We start from the raw sequence: 20,068 nt of genomic DNA on the forward strand, positions 1-20,068 counted from the left end.
TTTTATTTTATTTTATTTTTTTACAAGTCAATGTGTAACGGTCCTCCGGGTACCTCAGTTGTACCTTGGCGGTTCGGGATTCGAAAACGGTAACCTTCCAATTACGGGTCCGCTTCCTTACCGTGGTGGCCTAGTGGTTAAGGAAGCGGCCCCGTAATCAGAAGGTTGCCGGTTCAACTCCCGATCTACCAAGGTGCCACTGAGGTGCCACTGAGCAAAGCACCGTCCCCACACACTGCTCCCCGGGCGCCTGTCATGGCTGCCCACTGCTCACTCAGGGTGATGGGTTAAATGCAGAGGACAAATTTCACTGTGTGCACCGTGTGCTGTGCTGCTGTGTATCACAAGTGACAATCACTTCACTTTCATGATTACAGGCAGGGGGTGGATTTGGAGAAGGAAAAGAATAGAGAAGGAACACCGAACACCGGCAGCCATCAGACTGCATGACACAGAGACAGGACTGCTGCAACATCTGCTGCAGCAAACTACAAAGCACAAGCACTGTAGACATTGTGTGGTTTTGCTTACCAATTTACATAAAGACTGCTGCTTATTGCTGCCGATATTTCTGACTCGTGCAGTAAAATTAGGCAGGACTGATCATTTCTGATCACGTTCCTGAACGGTTTTTCAGCCTAGTCGACAAAAAACAAAAGCCATTCCTCATCCTGAGGAAGGGAAATTTGGATCAGATTTTTTAGTGTCACAGTTCAACACAGATTTTGTGAAATTACAAAAAAGGAGAAGAGTCCGCACGACCCAAAGCAGATTAGAGTTTTGCTGACACTGGTACACCAAGCTTTACACCAAAAATGCTCCGGCCCCAAAGAGTCAAAATGCAACAAGCGACAAGTACTGGATTTATTTCGGTTTAAGGGTGTAGTGAATTTTATCATAACCCTAATAAAAATGTTTCATCGTTACCTCGATAAAAGGAAGAGGCTGGACTCAATTTCTCTTTCCAAAGCTAACAAGCCAAAGTCTGTGCTGTAAAGAAATCCCACATGACAAAGAAGAAACCATGTGGTAGACAAGTCGACCACCCATCTCTTAAAATGGCCGTCATGGAAAACCAATCTTATTTGTCTAATTAGGCGACGGCAACAATGGCTGATCCTTAGCGTCATCAATTTAGATGGGGAGCCGAGGCTGTAAAAGCCCCGACTCACCCTGACTAATAGAAAATAAGGGCAGTGGTGACCTAGCGGGTTAAGGAAGTGGCCCCGTAATCAGAAGGCTGCAGGTTCGATTCCCGCTGAGGTGCCACTGAGCCAAGCACCGTCCCCACACGCTGCTCCCCGGCCGCCTGTCATGGCTGCCCGCTGCTCACCAAGGGTGATGGTTAAAAGCAGAGAAGCAATTTCCTTCGGGATTAATAAAGTGTAAATAAATGTTAAAAAAATAAATGTTCCATTTCACAAGAAATGAAACCCCACTTACTACCGCTGTGTCCCCTGAGCAAGACACTTCAGCCTAAGTTGCTACAGGGGGGACTGTCCCTGGAACTACTGATTGTAAATGGACAAAATATAGTTCATGTCGGGCTTCAGAAAAAGACTGAAAAAAAAAAAGACCAGAGATAATGAAACCTGGACTTCCTGTGGCTCTGCTAGCTTTACACAGAACTGCGTGCTGCACCTCTGCAGCCGCATCTCCGTTTAAAAGAGCGTGATGGAGCTGATCGTCCAGTTCGGAGTGAGTTTAATCGCAGCATTCTGCGGCGGGCCGTGTGTGAGCACCTTTGTGCTTGGAAGTGTGTGTGAAGCCTGTCGGCGACTGTGCCAGAACGTGTGTGCATGCACGCCCGCGTATGTGCGCGTCTCTGCCCTGTGTCTCCGGGCCAGCGGGGGGGCTGAAGGATGGGCGCAGATGTGAGCGTGCTCAGTGCTCAGGGGGGCGCTCGCTCTTGTTCCCCTCCCCCAACGCGTCCGCATCTTTCTTTGTAACACAGTCGTTTTCATGTCTGACATCAGGCCTGGGTTCTGGCCCCTTTTCTACATTTCTTCTTTCCTTTCTTCCACGAGCACATATCACGCATCAGACTACTCGCAGACTACTTCACTCACACCTGGGTCTCCTGGTTTATACTAGTGCTGCACGATTAATCTAATCGCAATCGTAATCGCGATGTCAGTCTGTGCAATTACATGAACGCAAAAAGCTGCAATTTAAATGATTAGTACATGGATTGGATCGGCAACATATCCGATCCATTCTCTCATTCTCTCAAAGTTTGCGAGTCTCACTTCAGTCGGATGTGACGTATTTGGTCACATGACTTTCGATTCGGAGACATATGGTTAGACGCCGCATGACGCGCTGCATCGTACATTAACGTCGCCGCCATATTGCGATAGGCTCTGCTGTGGCGTGAAGCATATACATGTCTATGGAGGGAAGTGCATAAAAATGCCTCACTCTTGTGCTGCTTGGGGCTGTACAAACCGCTGTACGCTCCAAACCATGGATTACATTTCATAGGTAAGGCTGGACAATTGTTTTTAATATATTTGGCCATTATAAAATCCCGTTTTATAAGTCTTAACCTTAGCTAAGCTAGGCTAAGCTAGCGAAGCTATGCATTCCTGTGTTCAAGTCAGCCTCCAAACAACGTTTTGGCTAAACGTAGGCATTAACTATTTAGACTGTTCTTAGCTGTTTAGTTAACTTTTCTCAAACTTTGAAGGTTTCTTAAAGAAATTCACCTCAGTTTATAAATCTTAACCTTAGCTAAGCTAGCAAAGCTATGCATCCCTGAGTTCAAGTCAGCCTCCAAACAACGTTTTGGTTAAACGTAAGAACTATAATACAATAATATTATATAATATATAATAAAATATAATCAAAACAGTTGTTTAGTCTTACCAGGGTTTGTCGTTCGACAGTAATGTAAAAGAGTTTTTTGTGATTTATTTAATTTTGTAGAATATTGTATTTTGAAAGCACTGGGCATTTCAGGTTATAAGTAGTTTGTATGTTTATCATATCGCAATCGCATATCGCAATATTGATCTCAATAATCGCAATATGTCTTTTTCCCCAAATCGTGCAGCCCTAGTTCATAGGCGAGTGTGTTACTCACTAGGCTACCACCACCCCCACGTGAGGGTGAACTAAACGTGTCCACTTCTACTCACTGCTCTGTCTGGTGTTTGTGAGCACATATGGTACCACTAAGACCACACACTCACCTCAAGGCAAAACTGACTAATTTCTATAAAACTATAGAACTTGTATAACCATTTCACGTTCTGAGCACATCTGTGCCCTCTTTCAAACGGCTCTTCCTCGCCGCGCTCAGCGAGCTGAGTGAGAGGCGCGCCGCGGACAAGCTTTCTTACAGGGCACTGACTGCAGATGGGCATCCGCTGGTAGCGCTCCAAGGTTTATTTTTCCTTTTTCCTCCCTCCTTCTGTTTCCTCAACGACACCTGAGAATTCCGAGCTTGAGGAAGCGTCTTTCCTCCAGCATCTTGCCCACCACACACTGGGCAACATGTCGCGGTACAGGATGCGCACGTCAGCATCTTTTTTTGTTTTGGCCGCCTTTGTAGTTGTGGAGCACAGGTGGGAGGTTCGGACATCACACAGGACTTGTCCACACATCTGTACAGCAAACAGCATCGTTTCCATCACGTGCTGCTTCCTGTCCAACTAACATGACATTTCCCCACCAACGCTGGCATCTCGTGTGGAAAGTGGTCACTGGGAAAGAAACCGTGGGTGAGTGTGGCTCTTTGGCAAATGGATCCTTAAAATCTTGAAAGTTGCATAGTGGGATCTCTGAGGATTTTTTTTATATTGTTGCTGGTGATTGAATATAGCACATTCAATACATGCAAGTGTGCGCTTATTTTAGTAACTTTTCAAACAACAAGTACTAGGCTTATGTTAAAAAAAAATGCTTATTGATAATTAATTTGATAGAATTTCCTTATTAAATGTGTCAGGGCTATACGAGGTATAATTTAGGTAGTAGGTGATAGTAGCCTAGTGGGTAACACACTCGCCTGTGATCCAGAAGACCCAGGTTCAAATCCCACCTACTACCATTGTGTCCCTGCAAGACACTTAACCCTGAGTGTCTCCAGGTGGGAACTGTCCCCTGTAACTACTGATTGTAAGTCGCTCTGGATAAGAGCGTCTGGTAAATGCTGTAAATGTAAATTTATACCATGAAGACCTTTTGCACTCTCCTGGTTTTGCACTCTCCACCATGTGCCCTTATTTGTATATGGTGTTTTTAAAAATTGTATATTGTGTTTTTTTTTTTTTTTTTAAATTGTATTTATACTTTGTATTCAATGTTACTATTACTGTTTTTGTATTTAATGTTACTTGTATGGGTCAGAGAGTAACGTAATTTCAATTCTCTGCATGTCCTGTACATGTGGCAGAATTGACAAATAAAGCTGACTTGACTTGACTTGACTTGATTTCATTCATCTATTAACTAAATGAAATTGACTTTCCATTGACTCGATATTTGATTAGATGAAGTAAATCCATGATTCAAAGGATGATAATATTTCCCAGGTTATCAACTGATAACTTCTGTAGTGCTGTACTGTGAAAGTGTGTTTCCTAATACAGCACTTTAATGATAAAGCAATCCTGAAAGTCAGTGCCATGCTAAGAGTGTACCTACCCACTGCAGCCATCAGACAGATGCAGCTATTGTAAAAGTGTGTGTACAACTGTCCACTTTATCCCCTCTTTGTCTGCTCGCCTTTCCCTTGTGACAACTGTGCCAGAGGCTACAGGCGGCCCGCTGCTTAGAGGATAGGAATAGCTCTCGGCTGCAGAAGAGGCTGCTGACAACATCTCCTCGCGGCTCAATAGCCAGTTCAAGTGGTGACTCACGGATTTTCGCTTTGAATACAAGGGCTCTAGGCTGATCTTACTTCAGGGATTTCCCTTTTTTTTGGTATTTTCTCATCGAAAATATACACCAAGCAAAGAGAATCGGAAGTCAACGGAGACTAAAGAGAAACGTACCTAAAAAGAATGTACCTAAAAAAAAAAGAGGAAGAATATGGGACGGGATGACAAAGAGTGTCATTATTATCAACATATAAATCAGCCTTTTGCAGGAAACCACCAAGACCTGATGAATTTGGTTTGGTCTGTGAGTGCTGCACAGTTCCGGCATTCGTTTTTAAGCGCCGTCTGCCCATCATATCAAATTCACTGCTTCCTTTTTTCTAAGCCCTTATTCTTGGTTGATCTGAATACTGTCAAAGTGCATTTCTTTCTATTTACAGCTCCATTACGTTGCAATCACACATTAATGTGGCCATCAGAGATTGACATTTTATTATTATTATTATTATTCAACCACTCGTTCATTCAAAGCTACACCGCACCCTGAATATCTGGCTAATTTATTCACAGGAAACCGTTTCTGTCTAGCACCAAGAAATGAAAGAAACTAAATAGCCCATTAAAATAGAAGAAGAAAAGAAGAAATAAGGGGGGGAAAAAAAGCAAGGAATTTCCTTTCCACTTTTCCAGTCAGTTGGCTGACACTTGTTACAGGGACCAAATCCCTTTCACAGACTAAATGACACTTTGAACCCCTGCTGTATTGAAGGTTAAAAAATGAATATAACATTTGATAGGATATCAAACTGTACTTTGCATATGTAAATCTGTCTTCGGCGTTCACCTGTTTCTCGCTTCTTTTGTGGTGGACAGTCTAGTATGCCCTGGCTGTGTTATGTGCTATATACCGAGGGTTCCTGGCACAGCCGCACAGCCTCATAATGCGAACCGCACGACGAGCGCAAATAGTAGCACAAGCCAACGTACATCAGATGGGAGCAATCCAGAGTTTTGCACAAAAGGAAACACAAAACAGGCAACTGCACTTGGCTGACAACATCCGAAATCTGTGGTAGTGCAGCATCATCATAAGCAAGATGTGAAAGGGACGTTGGAAAAGATAGACGAGCAATCGAGGCTGGGTGAGACAGCAGAAGCAGAGAGGATCCTTGGTGGCCAGACTTGTGACCAAAGGGTCCACTGAGGTCCCCTTGATCAAATCACCGTCCCCACACGCTGCTCCCCGGGCGCCTGTCATGGCTGCCCACTGCTCACCAAGGGTGATGGTTAAAAGCAGAGGACACATTTCGTTGTGTCACCGTGTGCTGTAACTTTCATTCAGTTACCCATAGCTGAGAGGAAATTAGTCACACGCAATTCAAGAAGCCACAGGACCACCGGTGCCACGACCAACTGAGTTGAATTGGCAATTCCCTGCTTCAAGTTCAAAAGAAGTTAATCACACCAAAAAAAAAATCCAACGGCAAGTTAGAAAAGGACACAGTAGAGACGGTTAGGAATAGTGGTGTCAACATGTTCTTCACAGAAACTGGTGCTTTAGGCGGAAGAGATGGAAGAATATCTCAGGAATCTCCGGAACGACCTCAGACCAGACGCATTTAAACAGAACAACGACGCTACAGGAGCAGTGTTTCATTAAGCATCCCATATTGTATATAACAGGGGTGTTAAAAAATATTGATACAATTCAAATATCGATGTTTTTCTATACAAATGTAGTCCACCAGGTGGTGCTGTCGAGTGTTTTCTTTAGTGAGGTCAGCAGAGATTAGAGTCTACAACCTCCACTCCTGTAGATGGCGCTGTACAGCTGGGTACTGGATAGTAGTTACTGCTTGGCTATTCAGGCGGAGTAAAACATGTCAGAACGATCACAGTATCTTGTATTTCAGCTCTGTTTTTACATTTTCCCTGAACTGTAAAATATAGCAATATGTACATTATCACAATTCTCATGCAATGACCATTTACTTTGGTAGATTCTCACTGAAGGCATCAAAACTATGAATGAACACATGTGGAGTTATGTACTTAACAAAAAGTGGAGACCTGACCTCCACAGTCACCGGACCTGAACCCAGTCGAGATGGTTTAGGGTGAGCTGGACCGCAGAGTGAAGGCAAAGGGACCAACAAGTGCTAAACACCTCTGGGAACTCCAACAAGACTGTTGGAAAAGCATTTCAGGTGATGACCTCTTGAAGCTCATCGAGAGAATGCCAAGAGTGTGCAAAGCAGTAATCAGAGCAAAGGGCGGCTATTTTGTAGAAACTAGAATATATAACATTTTCAGTTATTTCACCTTTTTTTGTTAAGTACAAAACTCCACATGTTCATTAATAGTTTTCATAACCATTTACATGATGACTAATGTAAATGGCCATGAAAATGGTGTGTCCAAACTTTATGCCTGTACTGTATGTACAGTGATATAATCGGATTGTGACCCGTGATACGTATCCAATACACACCCGTAGTATCTAAGAATGTGCAATATTAGGATTGAATGCTGCATTGACTATTAAGCACTTGGAAAGTCCTAACCTAAACACCATGTGCACACAAAGACAGTGAGGCCGAGCGATTAAAGTGAAGAGAAAGGAAGTGAAGAGCAGTGAACCCCCCACAGCTGTCGCCTCTCGGTGACGCGGTCACATGGCCGTGCCCGCAACAGATGACGATGTTGGAACTATTTTTGATATCTGCCATTCTGATGCTCTTCTGACCCCCATGGCATCCCCCCCGGTACACACACCAGCATCCCATTTTCCCATGCAATTAGATCGATAATGAAGACCACGCCGAGCCAGTGTTCCTCTGCTCGGCCATAAAACGGCCCTTCATCAGGAGAGCTTTCACTGGCTGATGCAGCCTGATGGGCGTAGGCGACAGAGACAGCGTGTGTGTATGTGCGTGTGTGTTATCCCCAAGTTCCAGTAACATCAGTAAAATAGCATGGCAGCTATGCAGGCTGCCAGGTACAACACAGAGCTCTCGTTCATCACAGCTATTTTTAACCCTTCGCACATCACCACCAGCGTGATCATTTCAGACCTGCCCATCCTGCCCATGCTCAGTGCCAACGCTGCCAAACACAGGCGCCTCTTGTGACCTCGGCTGCACTGACCACTGACAGCGTGAAGGACAACATCAGCATTTATTCGCTGGATATTCCGGCGAGGATTTGCTCTCCCCTCTTTCATGAACTGCCATGCAGCACTTTGCTGACACGTGTCGGCACACAACACATTCATGGCCACATGAGAGCAGCGAAAAGCACTTCGAACCTTGACATAAACAGTATCCCTCCACTGGGTCTCTAATGAGCATGGCTAGTAGACCCTCATTCCAGTAATCCGTGTGTATTCCCAAACGAGTAATTCCTTCTTTTTATACACTGAATTCTGGAAATGAATGGAATGGAATTCTGGAAAAAAAAAAAACAGCTACCTTTTGCATAACAAGTAATGAGAATAGTAATGTATAAGAAATACAAGCATGGTGTGACTGTGTGTGTGTGTGTGTGTGGTTTTTTTATTCATGTAAACAGCAGCTGTTCGCCTCACTGATAGCAGATTCGCGCGTGAAGGCCGCTGTTCTACCGACGCAGACAGAGCAAGAAGTACGGACTATATCCCCATGAAAGGTGACTGGCGCAACAGTCATCTTGCATCCACGTAAACGCCGCAAATGCAAACACGGAGTGATGGAATATGTCGTTCTTCACAAACACACGCGACGCAGGTGAGCAAACGGATCTCCCAGGGAGCCAAACAACAAGCCTGCGCGTCTCGAGCCTGTTCCTCAAAACTTGTTTTTTTTTAAGTTGTCCTTCATATCAATATAACAATTTCGGAGAGAAACCGAAAGTATGTCAAGCATCGATTATAACACATTTGCAAATGAATTGCAGAAGTATTTGTTTTGAATAATCCAAGGCCTGAAAATTGTGGGAAAATTCCCATGTATGATATATTTGTAAAAGTGGGCTTTAAAAATCAGTTTTGTTAATTGCTTAAGTTAATTATCAGCTTTTCAAGTAGCAGGAAGAGACTACTTAATATGAACTAGGCTTCTAATTTGTAACTTAAGTACACAGCAAGGTGACCTGGCAACTTTTGCATATGTATGAATGCTACGCCGCTTGCAGAGTGTAGTCCCACTTGGCCAAAAGTCTGTTGAATTGAAGAAAAAAATAATAATAATCACGCTGCCATTTTTTTATCCTTAAGAACGGCTCTATAAAGTGACCAGGTGGACAAATATTGATTTTGCATTTACATTGACTGCAGCAAATAAGAATTCAAACTAATTTGTGCATTATCCACCTACATGGTCCATAACCTGGGGCTTTGTTTACTTGGGCAACATCAGCCTACACGCTACTGTATGGTGCAGGGTGCACTAATGGAACGTCATAGTGCAGCTTCAGTCTCTGTGAAAACTGGTTCTCCAGTGGCTTTGCTTCTGTTCGTGATGCGAGTTACAGCCGGGTACAAACATCAAATCTTATTTTCTGCCAGAGCACAATAAGTCACTCTGCCCGGGGTCTCCTAACATCGCTGTCTGTGATCTTGTCACAATATAAAACCTTAAATGGTCTCATTATCGGTGTGTTCTCAGTGTTTCTCTGAATATTAATGTATTTTTTTATTGTTTCATCAGAACATCTTGGAGTTGAGGGGTGAAAGAAAAGGAACCGAAAGGGCCGAAATAAGGAATACAAACACGAAACTTAAACAAACCCGAAGGCCCGTGGTGTAAAGACCTGGAACAGAAAAGCTAACACAAACGGCAAGGATTCCAGCGTCCACATTGATGCAGCAGGTTGTCCGGCTGCATTCTCCTTCCTTTTTACAGGGCGCTTATCAGCGGCACCTCTCCATGATCAGAGCCCTGTTCACGCTGATCGGTGGAGGCTGTGAGCCGTGACAATATGCTTTTTTTCCAAAAAAAAAAGGAGAAGCCATGTTGATGTGGAGAGCTCTGGAAAACACATGCGGGAAAACCTTGCCGTCACAGTTACAACCAAGATCTGTCAGATCTATCAAGATCTATGAGGCTAATCCAGCCTGACTCTGTTGCTACTGCTAACCCGTGTGGACTACATCACCAGGACTGTGGTGGGCACACCATGGTGTCACCTGAGGGCACGGTTGAGTGGGAAGTCACAAGATCAACAGAATGAGAGGCAGATATGAAACATGTACAGACCACAGGACACACAAACACACGCTAGAGAAACAGCACAACAAATGAGACTTACAATGTCTAAAAAACACATAACAAACACACAAACACACACAAACATTAGCCTTATATTAATTTCACTGCAATGTGAGGAGGTGTCTGAGGATAAATTGGTATGATGATTTTGGTATACAAAACTGTCTCTAGCTAATTCTATATACCCAAAGTACACATATTAAAACATAGCAAAATATTATGAAGTAATAAATAAACAATACAGATTTTTTCTTTCATTTCCACTGAGTGCTACACAGTAAAGAAATACTAATATATATATATATATATATATACATACACACACACAAACATACATATACATACTATACACGAATATATACTTATATATACTAATAATCACAGATGAAAACAATCAAGGTAATCAGGGAGCCCAAGACTTAAGCATCCGAGAAACTCCGGTCACAGGGAAATATCCAGAAGGTGCCATGAGTAGATATTCCTTTTTACAAGGGAAAGGTGTAAATTTAGGCCTGATATGGTTTTTAAAAGTTCAGCAAGTGAGATTTGAAAGACAATTGTAAATTAGCATTAGGAACCCATCAATGAGATCCTAAAGCCTTTAAAACCCTGCCCTGTGTCAGTGCGATATTGTTTGCCCTCCCTGTTGGCTCGTTATTAAAAGCGGCGCAGTAATAGGAGCCGGCCTCCAGCCCTGCACTGTAATTCAGACAAAGCAGCTGCTGCGTGTTCACGCTTGATCACACTATTTGGCTACCTTTACAAGCGAGAGGGTCCAGTGTGCTTGGCAAACATGCTCGTTTAAAGACAATTTGGACTGATGCACTCTGGAAGAGCAGGAAGGATGGCTGCGGGGTGAAAGGAAGGGGGCAACCCTGACAGAGTGAGCCAGAGTTCGCTGGGGCTGGCTTAGCGGTTAAGGAATCAGACTCTTGCCGGTTCGAATCCAGATCGGCTGAGGTGCCACTGAGAAAAGCACCGTCCCCACACACTGCTCCCCGGGCGCCTGTCATGGCTGCCCACTGCTCACAAAGGGTGATGGTTAAAAGGAGAGGGCACATTTCGTTGTGTCACTGTGTGCTGTGCTGCAGGGTTTCATAATGACAATCGCTTCATTTTCACTTCAGAGTTGACCAATGCAATTCCTCTGTCTGTGTGTATGTGCGTGTGTGTCTTTCCACTCCCTAAATACTCCTCATGCCTGATGGACCAGCTGGTAGGACACCCTGCTCAACAGCCTTCCCCAAATCTATAGTCACTCGCTACTGGTTTACCCACAGACCCCGACACAGAGATTGTACTAGAATCTGAAAAGGGCAACCTTTCAAAAGTCAGATCTTTAGAAGAGACTTTTCTAAAACTCCAGCACCACAGACCAATTATCCGGTACAGTAAAAGACATGGGACGGCCGTCTAGGTGTCCTGATGGTTTCAAGAGTTGCTGAAACCAGTAATGCCCTCCAAAAAGTAGAAATTATGGGTCAGTCATACGTGGCGACAGAGCAGAAGCTACGTGAGCAGGATGCTGAGGAATGTCACAGCAAACTGTCTGTAATTTTGCAAGAACAAATACGGGTGAGTTTAGCTTGGCGGGCGTGATGTGGAACGGGCCTGCAGTTTCTCACTGGATGGAGACGAGTGGATGCACGGGAGCTGAAGAGAGCTAAGGAAATCTGGAGTTAGGTCCACAGTCTTCACTCTTCCCTGAACTATCTCAGGCGTGGCCTGAGGACACACATAACCTAAACTCTAAATCATTCTGAAACAATATTATCAAAATACTATGTCGGCTGCTTTATTAAAAGGTGTAAATTACCGGATGGTTACAGATGCAATGCAAGTGCCAAACGCTCCCATTGTGTTGTGAATGTGCACATGCACGTCTGAACATGATAATGCATTCTCTCTGAGAACAGTTGGCCTATTTTCTACCATGCTAATAAAAATACGATCTTCTCTTTTCCACCACATTAATAAGGAAACGTCTAGAACAAAAGAGTTACAACATAACGCAAAAAAAGATATATAACAACACTGATTAACAAGTTTTGACAATACCCTTGACTTAATTAAAGATCTGATCGCATTTGATTAATTATTGTTATTTAAAAAAACTTTTTTGATTTATTGTTGTTGCTTGCTGCTCTATGTCTATTTTGGCAATATCAGTAATCAGTGGTGGCCTAGTGGTAAGGCCAAGGCCAAGGCGCCACTGAGCAAAGCACCGCCCCCATACACTGCTCCCCGGGCGCCTGTCATGGCTGCCCACTGCTCACCAAGCATGATGGTTAAAAGCAGAGGACCCGTTTCATTGTGTCACCGTGTGCTGTGCTGCAGTGTTTCACAATCACTTCACTTTCATATCTCAATTTTTGACTTTTCCCCAAATTCTCTTGCCCAAGTTGACAGAAATCTTTGATATTTTGTTGCAAAAAACAAACAAACAATGTTTTATACAAGTAACGAAAGCTGGCATGTTCATAAATAGCCACGGCTGCCATCAAAAGTACAATCGGTGGCATGCAGGTGTTACCAGGCAGTGACATGTTTGTGCACCTTTGCGGTGTAGTGGCAGGGTCACATCTGCCACATCATCCCAGTACTGAAGGAGCTTTACACAGGACAGGTTTGTTTTGGGGCACAATGGATATATGGAAAATGTGATCCTGTCATTCTGTGGCATGCTGAGATCACTATTGTACTGTTTCACTCTGCAAAATCTTTATTAACCCTAAAAAAAATAAAAAAATTTAAAAAAGGCAAAATTGTGCTTAATTTTTAAAAAAGTGGAATGTTGTTTCACAGCCTTTAGTAATAGTAACACACCAACATGCACGCAATTGCAGAGCAGGATTTAAAGGGGATCTTTAGAACATCACACACACACACACACGTGTGATTAAATTAATCATACGTGAATTAAACTTTTTTTTTTCATTCTACAAAGATGCAATCCCACCTACTTTTTAAGCAGGTTCAAAACATAATTGTTAATATTTAAATAATAACTGAATCTTATAACTGAATCACTTTTTCTAATAGCTGCCACCACAAAGCAGACCTGTCAGTTTTCTATACTTGTCATAAGCACCGATTTTGTGTTTTATAGCAGAACATCCCCTTCATTACCAAGTAGCCTTAACTACCCTCGTGTCTCCCAGAGGCCAGCATCTGCTGCCCTATTTTGGTAAGAACAGTTAGAAAAAAATAAAAAAATATCAACGACGCCTCACCAGAAAGTTCCTTTCATAAATAATAGCAATATTCAATGTTTTTTTTGTTTTTTTAGAAAGTTAGTGAACAATACTATTTGAAAAAAAATCTAATGTGAATGTTCTAAATAATGAAAAATAATGAAATAACTTGTTTCAGAAGCAACAAGCTGGTGTGATTCTTCCATGCAAAAGTATCAATCAAAAGCGAGTCCCTCTTATAAACGATAAATACACATTCACATATCATATACTGCATGAGACTTGGCATCAAGTAGCCTCTGGCTGCCTTTAACTGTTGTTGTGTTATGTATAGGGCTGCACAATTTGGGGAAAAAAAGACATATTGCAATTATTGAGATCAATATTGCGATATGCGATTGCGATATGATAAAGGGCACTTGCTTGTATATCAATGAAAAGTTGCATACAAATTACTAATAGTGAAATGTTTCATTTCAAAGTGAAACATACAAACTACTTATAACAACTTGAAATGTTTGTTATAAGTGCTTTCAAAATGCTTTTTGTTATAAAGTGCTTTCAAAATACAATATTCTACAAAATTAAATAATCACAAAAAAATCTTTACATTACTGTCAAACGACAAACCCTGGTAAGGCTAAACAACTGTTTTGATTATATTTGGCCATTATAAAATCCCGTATTATAGTTCTTACGTTTAACCAAAACGTTGTTTGGATGCATAGCTTTGCTAGCTTAGCTAAGGTTAAGATTTGTAAACTGAGGTGAATTTCTTTAGGAAACCTTCAAAGTTTGAGAAAAGTTAACTAAACAGCTAAGAACAGTCTAAATAGTTAATGCCGACGTTTAGCCAAAACGTTGTTTGGAGGCTGACTTGAACACAGGAATGCATAGCTTCGCTATCTTAGCCTAGCTTAGCTAAGGTTAAGACTTATAAAACGGGATTTTATAATGGCCAAATATATTCAAAACAATTGTCCAGCCTTACCTATGAAATGTAACGGTATGTACAGCCCCAAGCAGCACAAGAGTGAGGCATTTTTATGCACTTCTCTCCATAGACATGTATTTGATTCACGCCACAGCACAGCCTATCGCAATACGGCAGCGACGTTGACGTACGTGTACCCATATGTCTATGTGAGTCATGAATCGAAAGTCATGTGACCAAACACATCACATTAGACTGAAGTGAGACTTCAGTCAGCTCGCAAATTTTGAGAGACTGAGAGAATGGATTGGATATGTTGCCGATTCAATCCATGTACTAATCATTTAAATCGCATCTTTTTGCGTTCATGTAATCGCTCAGACTGACATCGCGATTACGATTGCAGCACTAGTTATGTATATGACAAATATGACTGAGCCTAGAGTTTAAAATGTCACACATATACTCTTCAGCAATCAGGGTATGCTGACACACAAACTTTTGAATTGTGGCTCTGTTACTTGATGCTGCTTGAGGCAGATGGTTCAAGTGCCAGTCAATCCGATTCATTTATGCAAATTTACATGGGAGCCCTCTGGCCAATCAGCTGGACGCGTATGGGTGCGAGTACAGTCAGGCGCGAGAGTCACAGAGAATTAGGCAATGCTGTTTGTTTTTATCGATCTGTCCACAGTCGTACAGCAGAGCCGCAGCTTGTCAGACCCAGTGGCCTGGGGGCGTTTCGACAATCTACATCAGCGGCAATAAAGCATTCAACGACAGACTTTACTCGCCTCACTAATCTAGTGCATGATTCCCCATTTAATGACAAGGAATGAAAGTAAAGAGGAGCTATCCATCCAATAAATGAAGAAAAGAGAAGAAAGAAGAGGAAGAAGAGAAAAAAGCAGGACAGTGATAATTCAAACAGGCAACAATGATTAGAATTAAGGCTAAATAACAAAATGCTGCTAGTCTGGCCTTCACTGTGGGGGCGGCACTTGAATAATGTAACATTCATTAGCATGACAGGGTTTCTTTTGTTAAATTTGACATGTAACATTAAAATGAGTTAGCTTGGGCGTCAGAGCAGCGCATCCCGCTCTGCTGGTCGTGATCTGACTGAATACGTGTGTGGCCGGGGGTCAGTAGCAGACACCAGCAGAATGTATGGAAGCACAATTTTAAAATCTGTAGCATGTAGAGCACTGAAAATTACTCAATTATTGGGTTACACACTCATCCATGAACCAGAAAGTCAGAAAGTCCCAGGTTCAAACCCCACTTACTAACATTGTGTCCCTGAGCAAGACACTGAACCCTGAGTGTCTCCAGGGGGGCTGTCCCTGTAACTACTGACTGTAAGTTATTCTGTATAAGGGCGTCTGATAAATGCTGTAAATTATGTCTGGACCTGTGCAGACCCATCATGACCGGAAGGTTACACTAAAAGCGCCATTAGTGTTCAAAAGAAATGTAAGATTTTCATATCCCATAATATAAAATTGTACTTTGTTATTTTATTTAACATGAACATGAGTCTCCTGGCCTGTCTATGGTCCTGCAGTGGCTGGAAAAGGTGATATATACATGTAAAGAGGGCTTTGGTCATCCTGATGGTCGGATCTGGAATTTGGCCCCGTATGACATCGTATGGGGAAAGGTTACCTCCCCATTTCTCATGCTTTGCTCACCGAGGGAATTTCCCACCCCTCCCCTACATAATTAGCTCCACTGACAGCTGGCACCAATGGACTCATTTGCACATGGTACCGTGGTCGCAAGCTGGCCCGACTCCCCACCGTCCACCTCGCCCCACCTCTCTCCTCCTCATTAGCATTTAAAACTACAGACATCTCATTGTGACAACTAACAACAATATACAAGCTTACAAAATCAGCGTGTTATGGAACCTTTAACAGTAAAAAGGGGAATATTTACTGAAAGCCATCCTTTGTGAGAGTCACAAGGCTGGTAGAAGTGTGTGTTTACTGTAAGAAATACTCTTACGGACACCCAAAGCACTTTCCTGTGCAACTGTGTTTCGATTTCAACTCTTGCTACCGCTGCAATTTCCTTTCTTACAACCAACAGCTTCCTCTTTATTGTCTTCAGGCTCAAGAAATGAGAAGCTGGTGTCTGCCTGTCTGAAAGCATGCTGACCTTTTGCATGGAGTTTAAACACTACCTCATAACCGTAGATGACAGACTTATTCTTCCTCTCATACACACACACAGAGAGACAGACATGGCTTGCCGGAACCTTCATCTCGATGTTTTGATAGCTACTTCTTTTCCAGACAAGTCCGACATGTCTTCCAGTAGTGGAAAAAGTTGTTTGATTGCGTAACACTGTACTCTTGAGCTGAAAGGTCGTCAGAACCACAAAGCTGCGCCCGTTCTTTCCCTGGTGACAATTTTAACCTGAACTGATATGAAGCTGATCTCCAGCAGTGCGAGTAAACCTGGCAAAGTCAATGACAATACAATTCAGCCGGCCATGGCCTGTCTCACACACTCAAACTCGTCTTGACAGATGACAACCTACTCAAGCATTGTGAGGGCTGAGGTGACAGACACTAAACACTTCACTTAAGCGGAACACCAAATTCACTGCCAAAAGCAATAGACGGCACTCGGAGGTCCTGTCCTCTCAGAGGAAGCGGCGAGTGGTCGGTAGGGGTGTTGAAAATAATCTCATGGACGGTTCTGCATCGATGCAGCGCAGAACATGAAAGTGAAAGCGAAGTGATTGTGAAACACTGCAGCACAGCACACGGTAGCACAGTGAAATGTGTCCCCTGGTGAGCAGTGGGCAGCCATGACAGGCACCCGAGGAGAAGTGTGTGGGGACGGTGCTTTGCTCAGTAGCACCTTTGGGATTCGAACCTGCAACCTTCTGATTACGAGGTAGTTTCTTTAACTGCTAGGCCACCACTGCCCCGCAACATTTTATTAAAATGATGTTGCTTGGCAATTTTTTGGTGTCGGCATAAAAATTCTACTCAAAAAGTAGTGCCGGTAGTGACTGTGGCAGCCTGATCCGAGTACAGTGCTGCTCCGGTCTCACGTGGCCACACGTGGTTTTCCTGCGCTTTGTGGATCTGTTTGATTGATGTTTCACTGCTGTTAACTTGCCGCTGTTTAAGGGATTTTTTCTGATGTCTGACATGACGGCAGTCCCCCTGACGGCAGAAAAACGCCTGGTTGAGACGCCTGTGTGAACGAGGCCTTAACTCACATCTCACCGACGCATTGTTCACTGATTTATTTGTAAAGCATAATGTGAAGTAAGTGGAAAAATTAATGCATCGATAATCAAGGGTTTGATAATCATAATCGACACCTCTGGTCAGAAGATCCATGAGATTATGCGGATAAGATATGTCTTTTATGGATGATGCCTGTGGTATACAGGGATATGGTATTTATTTACTTTTAATGCACGTCGTGCTAGTTTTATGAACTTTCTGCATGAAAGAAACACAAGTGAGACCATCTCTACCCAATATTTGCAAGCCAAACGAGTAAGAGCGACAATTTTAGTGCAAACGTGTCCATTGCAAAACTGTTTTCAGCCAGGAAACGTGTTTATTCGAATGTGCAATAACGCACAATGTGCCGTATTTTGTCCTTGGAGGCTACCATCCAGTCCGGAATCTATTTTTACTGGTGTGAAACAGAAAAGCTCCTATTCAAACAGATGTCAGGACTTAGGCCCGACTCGGGAACATGCCAGTCCTCTTTAGAACTGGATATTTAGAATATATTTGCATTTGATTTTGAACATATGAATATAAATGAGTAGTAAGGACTCATTCACTCTGATAAAAATGATCAATTTAGCATTAACCCCGCTGACCTAATATAATTAAAACTCATTTCTGTACCGTCCTCAACCCCAAAACTTGACTGGCATCAGGACCTGAAGCGAACTGGGCCTTCAGGGCCCCGTTTTCCCAGCCTCAGCTTGACTGACGGTAGTCTGCTGGCACCGTAGCTCTATATAGCACCGTGGGCCGGGCGTGCGAGTGCAGCTACTTCGTCTAATTACGCCCGCTTCTCAAGGAGAAGGCTGGGTGATGTGTCTGTCCCCCCAGCCCCGCTCGCTCTGAGTCACTCGCGCCTCCGCCGCTTACGGAGAGCCGGCTGCGTTCTCCACCGGGAACGTTTCATCGAGAGTCATTTCCGTCCTGGACTTGAACAGAACTTCCCTGTTCTTGCGGCCAAATGTCAACCGTCTCAGTGTCACAAGTGTTACGCAGAGCAGCTGTTGCGAGGGATTATGGGAGACGATCATTTGAGCTGACAGGCGAGTGAAATCTGTAAACTGCGCCGCGCACTCAGGGAGAGAGGAGCCGGTGCCAGGACGAGCGTGCTCCTGCAAGCCCCGCGCCACTGGCGGCCTGGTACATCGTGGCGACGGAAACCATTCCTCATGCGTTTGTGAAGGAAGAGAAAAATGCCTCGGGCCTCCCGGGAGCCGTGCACGTGCGCGCGACTCCGATGGGCATCGGGGGAGGGGGGGGGGGGGCGTCCGGGACGCATGTCTCGCATTCGCGCCGCATCCTCCCGTTTTACCGAGCGGGAACCAGTGGCGACGTAGCGGTTCTGCTGCAGTCCTGCACACTCTCAACCGCAGAGGAAGCAGAGGAACAAAGACTCATCTAACCAACGCAACTAAGCAGCAGCAACGCGGCTGAAAGAGAGAGAGAGAGAGAGAGAGAGAGATAATACATCGTCGGTTATGGGATGTATGTTGGTCGTCTTGATCAGAGAATCCATTGGTACGTTTAAAAGTTCCCTGAAATATAAAATACTTTTCACGCCGGCTTGGCCACGCGAAGGCCGTATTGAGCGCATCCTTTGGTTCTGTGACCGTGCGTATAAGCAGCTATTCTCAGTATTACCCAGGACGGGGGCTCCAGCACGTCCCCAAGGGACTTCACCACCGCGGTACACGTCCTAATACGCAGCGGAGATAACAAGAGACGCATACTGAACACAGCACAGCGATATACAACCGATCTGAAGTGTAGAAAAGCCAAAAAAATGCACATTTGCATCTTTTAAAAAGTTGTTTTTTGTAAGCTATGAACGCGCGGTGTGATAAAATCTCAGTTCCGTCTCTGGCCCAGAAAAAGTCCCACGGCGGAAACTGACGTTGTGTGTCACCCTAACGTTGTGAACCAAAACTCACCGCACGGTGAAACCAGGTAGGACTCTGTGTGTGTGTGTGTGTGTGTGTGGTGACTCACTGTGCGAGGACATAAAATGTGGCAGCAGGCCCTCGCCCTCAGCCTCCACTCTTTCTATCTGCGCTCATGGGGATCGCACACAAACCCAGCGGCAGTGACTCTAATAATCAAATGAGAAACTGTCACCGTCCCTCTCGGGCGTCACCGCCGCCCCGGAGAGCCGCTTCCCCTCCGCCACGCGACCTCTTCATGCAATCACTGGGGACTGAAATCGGTCAGGCTCATATTTACTGCACCCGTCCGGGTTCGACTCCGGTCCCACCAGGGTGCCACTGAGGTCCCCTTGATTGTCACTGTGAAACACTGCTGGACAGCACACGGCGACCCGACGAAACGTCACCCTTGGTGAGCAGTGGGCAGCCATGACGGGCGCCCGGCGGATCGGGATACGAACCAGCAACCTTCTTATTTAGGGGGTCTCTTCCTTAACAGACCAGGCCACCACTGCCCCAAAAGTCGGTTAAAAGCAGAGGACACGTTTCGTCCGGTGTCACAAAATGGTGGATTCCGTGAAGAATCCAGTGGTGGCCTAGCGGTTAAGGAAATGGCCCCGTAACCAGAAGGTCGCCGGTTCGAATCCCGATCCGCCGAGGTGCCACTGAGCAAGGGA

General features: G+C 44.2%; 1 protein-coding gene across 6 annotated transcripts in view; it reads right to left on the reverse strand.

Moving 5' to 3' along the window:
• Positions 1-20,068, reverse strand: part of kcnq5b (potassium voltage-gated channel, KQT-like subfamily, member 5b) — a 76,611-nt gene that overhangs the window by 55,403 nt on the left and 1,140 nt on the right. The gene's annotated exons all lie outside the window — the stretch shown is intronic.

Source organism: Denticeps clupeoides, chromosome 3 (genome assembly GCF_900700375.1).
Source record: "Denticeps clupeoides chromosome 3, fDenClu1.1, whole genome shotgun sequence".
Lineage (NCBI taxonomy): Eukaryota > Metazoa > Chordata > Actinopteri > Clupeiformes > Denticipitidae > Denticeps > Denticeps clupeoides.